Consider the following 5,000-nt stretch of genomic DNA (forward strand, 5'->3'; position numbering starts at 1 on the left):
TCAAAGATCATCTTTTGGTGTTTTATCCCATATAATAATCCTTTATTTACCAAGCTTGTTCGGTCAAAATGACATAAACACGCACAAAAAAAGAACTTGTCCAATATCCAGCCATCTTCACCTCACGCTAGGTAAATAACCCATATATATACCCACCAAAACACAGCCGCTTAGCCCTACTCTTAAAACTCTCTTAAATGTAAGATCGGGACGAACATACGTGCTATTTTTCCAGGCATTACAGTTACAGGCATTCTTTTTCTCTTTTAGAAGAAACAGTGGTCAGATTACGCATCGTTTGCACATGACGCTGTGTGGACATACGCATTAGCAATGGACCGACTACTCAAGAACGATTCATCAGCATTGCGTACGATCAACTCCAACATGACCTCAGCGTATGTTACACAATGTGGAAACCAAAGTCATAGTATTTAAAGTATCTTTTATGCATTGGCACAAGATAATATGTTTGTTGTGAATGTATTTCACTAATTCTACTTAACTTGAGCCAGTATTGAATTCAAATGTGATTCGTCATAATCTTTACTTTTCAAGTCTCCGACGGTCAGGACACGAAGTTCTGTAGTGAAACTGAGGGTGCTTTCCTTTTGACAGAACTGGCCGGCCAGACCCATCAGTTTGCAATGACTATGCAACAATTTGAAGGACCCCTTGCATGATATCATCTTCGAAGTGTGTTAATTTGAAGGCGTTGTAGAGTTAGTTCTTCGAAATGCCTGGTCTGGCCGGTCAGTTCTGTCAAATGGAAAGGGTCCTGAGTTAGTGAATAAAAGCAAAATAATCGCACATCCCTAGGCCTGGGGATGAGAGTATTCGCACTGACTACCTTTCGCAGTGTTTTCTTATATTTATTATTTGCCGAGGGCGACGTAAATATCGTCTCGGTTTTTATTCACTGATGTTCGCCGAACCTGAGGTGAATAATTGTTTTAGTGTAATTACATGCATAGGTTATCATTTGAAAAATATGCATTTTCTTTTAAAACATTTAATTTCTTCGTCTGTGACCTCGACAAAACGGCTTGGGCCATGTTAAAAAAACCGCTAAAGTGATTATCGCGTAAGTGCAGACAAGCGCAGAGAATTTTCAATAATCACCTATGTAATTATACTAATATTATACATCGTATGGCCTTTTTCTTTTCCGATTGGTATCAGTACTAATCCGGCTCTTAATTTCTGGGATTCTTAATTTCTGATCTGGGATTCAGTGCTCAGTGCACGCTAGAGACGGAAACTAACCTGCTGGTAGATTATTGAATAGCCCACTTTCGGCAACATATTAAAATTCAGTCCTCAACAAAAGGCATCATTTCGAGGCTCTGTGGAATAAATATAAGGATTTGTTTGAGTTTATTCCCCAGAGCCTCGAAATGATGCCTTTTGTTTAAGACCAAATTTTAATATATCGAAAGTGGGCCGTTTCACTGTAGTTTACGCGCGCTGTGCATCATTGCTTGATTTCTTTAGAACAGGATACAATAAAACAATGGAAGAATTTGGTTCTGAAGGTCACGACTGCTTCCACTAGACTCGCCCTTGATTATTGCCAATATCACAAGAACCTGCTCTAACAATACCTTTTCTCTCATGTTTCTCGTCAGGATTTTTCGACAGTTTATTCAAGAAATCGACTTCTTAGGTGTCTCGGGTCGAGTTCACTTCAAAAATGGGGATCGTTTATCCAACATTGTCATCAAGCAGAAATTCGCCTTGCGATCATTAGCAATTGGTCATTTCATTGACGCCAATGATACGGAAAATCCTGTAATGGGGCAGCTAGTGTTGGATCCCAGCCAAATCACGTGGGCAACTGGACAAATACCGCCGGATCGTTTGTCTGGTAAGGAAATGAGTTTCATAATTGTTCATTGATTAAGTGTCTTTTACCCATACAGCAACACCCAACATTGGTAAAGGCTGGATTCCTTATGATCGTTACGATCGCTGCGATCGCTACGATCTTTGAGTTCTCTGTGATCGCTGAAAAATATAAAGATCGTAGCGATTGTTGGTTTCCATATCATCGCTGCGATCGCTGGAAAGTGAGTGAAGATCGTGGGGGCCTCGGTCTAACAATGTCATTCGCGCGATCATATGAAAACCAGCATTCAGGAAACCTCCACTCTGATTAATGAATAATTTTAAACCGAACAAAATAATGTTTGCAGTCAAATTCGATCGACAGTTTTCTTCAAAAAAGTGTTTGTATCGAAAACAACGAAGTTTAGAATCACTTATTTTCACTTTCAAATTTCCCGGGTGCCGCATCTTGAATAAGTGTGACGTGTTATGGTTTCCCTTATTGCCCTTATTGTTTTCAAACAAAAAGCTTTTGTTTTGAAACAATACGGCAACCACGATACGTCACAATTATTCAAGATGGCGGCGCCCGGGAAATTTGAAAACCAAAACAAGTGCTCTGGAAATTTATTTATTTCAGATACAAACGCTTTCATTGGAAAAAGTTCGAGCAATTTTTATCGTAGACATTATGTTCTGTGGTTTAAAGTTACTTTCTTGTTTTACTGGAGGCTTTGATCCACGAGCGGCAACCGGAAGTGAGCTGTTCCCTTTTTACAGTGTAATTGGTTCTGGCATGAGAAATTTTCTCTTCCGGTTTCCGTCCGCGGCTCAGAAAGGTCACGTGGACTGTCACCCTGTTGGTGATTTTGAGAATATCAGAGTTGTTTCAAACACTGCTCATAATATTACTCAGTACAGGTAGTCAGTAAACCCTATTTACATTGTTCTTGTTAGAACCTGGTCCAAAGAACTCATGTGGAGTGGAAAGTTTACGACAGATGCTGGGCGTGTCTTGTGGTGTGGCTATCATAGCTGTTGTTGTTATTGGTAAGAACGTGAGACATCTCCTATGAAGCATTTGTTATACTACTGCAGTTGAGGCCACAAATTTTGCAAATAAATAAATAAATGAATAAATAACTACAACATTCTTGACCTTAAGTCAATGGGACATGAAACTTAATTTTCAACGGTTAAATTTCGTGCGCTCTTCACTGTTAGGGCTTGATTACATGGTGAGTTTCAGCCCGGGCTGAAATTTCGCTCCGCCCACCGAGCTGAAATTTCGTTGCGATTACATGCTCAATTTCAGTCTGGGCGCAAAACGCAAGTTTCCATGGGAAAATTTACTGAGATGCGGAAGCGCAAACGATGTGCATCATCATGTACCTTTTTCAGCTTTTCAGCCCGGGCTGAAAAAGCCAGGAAATAGCGGCTGAAATAAGCCCGGGCTGAAACTTTCTCCATGTAATCGCCAGTTTCATTTCAAGAGGATTTCTTTCAGGACCCGGGCTGAAATCTCAGCTCGGCCAACTGGTCAGAATTTGCCATGTAATCAGGCCCTTAGGAAAGTTAACAGCACGAGCCAGGTAGGAATAGCGCAGATTAGAAACAAAACAAACTTAGGCCTCTTTTTCAACACAAGTCCAATTAACCTTGCTTTAAAAGTGAGGTTAAAAGGAACCTCCACTAAAATAACAAAAAAAAAAAAAAAACCACAGAACACAATGAAAGTGTTTGTATCCGAAAAAAATGAATTTCAAAAACGCTTGTTTGGCTTTCAAATCTCCCTGGCGCCGCCATCTTGAATAATTGTGACGTGTCGTGGTTGCCCTATTGTTCTGACACAAAGAGTTTCTCTTCTCGAATACAAACGCTTTCATTGGAAAAGTTTGAGCAATTTCATCATGTTCTGTGTTTTAAAGTTATTTTGTTGTTATAGTGGCCATGGAAGTTCCCTTTAAAGTAAACTCGAATACAGAAAATAATTTAACTTACTTAATTTTTTTTCCTTCAAAGTGGTAGTATCCGTTTCCTTTATTCTCACCATTGTGGCCTGCGCACTGAAGAAAGGGTAAGCTATGTATGCCATTTAAGATTTTTACGGTTTATCTTTACGGTAATAACAACCGTCCTGGTGGTGAAAATCAGAGAAAGTACTTGTGGACTGCGAAATTACTAGAGAATACTAGAACGATTTTCAATTGAGTATCGAAAGTAATTAGCAAATTGCATTACTTCACTCGGTGATTGGTTCAAAGTTCTCGCGCCACTTTTTCAACCAATGAGAAGTGAAACCAAAACCAATCTTGGCTCGCGCGAGCACATTTTTCCCGCGCTTTGTGTCGGCTACGAGTAATTACTTCGAGTTTTGATTGGTTTATGGATTGTCTTCGTCCCGTTTGATTGGCCAAAGTAATTACTTTTGTTTTGGTTTTACGAAACTCGATTGAAACTCGCTCTATTGACTGAATGAAATAAATGCATATTTGAAGTACGGGTTATAGACGAAATGGAGAAGTGATCCTCGCATGAGCTCAACAAATTGATCTGTTCCCATCAGAGTGGCTTCGTTGCTCCTGCAGTTGGTAGAGCATTGCACCTGCATCGCAGAAGTCATGAGTTCGAATCCCGTCGAAGCCACCTGAAGAATTTCTCAGGTGTGTATAAGAGACAATTGCTTAAATTTTCCAGATAAGCGCTAGGATCTCTTCTCCATTTCCACTATTGACTGAACCTGAAAAAATAAAAATAATAATTATAGGGCATCTGCATTTTCTTAAGAACTTATGAAAAAGTCGCAACTCTGCCATTTCGTATTCCGAAATTTAGTGCTTTGCAAGGCAATTTAGTGCTTTCCAAGACAATTAGGTTCATCGAGAGGAAGATCTCCTGGCCTGTCCTTGAAATAAGTTATTTTTAGATGGAATAGAATCGGAAATGTATTTTGCAAGATGTTCGCGATATAACACCGTGTTGTCGCGCGCCAATGAGTTCACATGACGCATTAATCTTGAGGAGGAAACAACTTCCGCACATCCAAGAATATCTTTTGAGGAATGAATTCACAGATCCTGACCACAGTCCTACTCTCCCTCTCTGCCTCTCAATTTTCTCTGACTGCTTCAGTATTATAACCACTTTGCAAAGAAGTGATACAGTATTTTGCA

At 39.8% G+C, this 5,000-nt stretch overlaps 1 pseudogene; it reads left to right on the forward strand.

Moving 5' to 3' along the window:
* Positions 1 to 5,000, forward strand: part of LOC138019922 (uncharacterized) — a 21,716-nt pseudogene that overhangs the window by 11,206 nt on the left and 5,510 nt on the right.

The sequence above is a fragment of the Montipora capricornis genome, chromosome 10 (genome assembly GCF_036669925.1).
Source record: "Montipora capricornis isolate CH-2021 chromosome 10, ASM3666992v2, whole genome shotgun sequence".
In the NCBI taxonomy this organism is placed as follows: Eukaryota; Metazoa; Cnidaria; class Anthozoa; order Scleractinia; family Acroporidae; genus Montipora; species Montipora capricornis.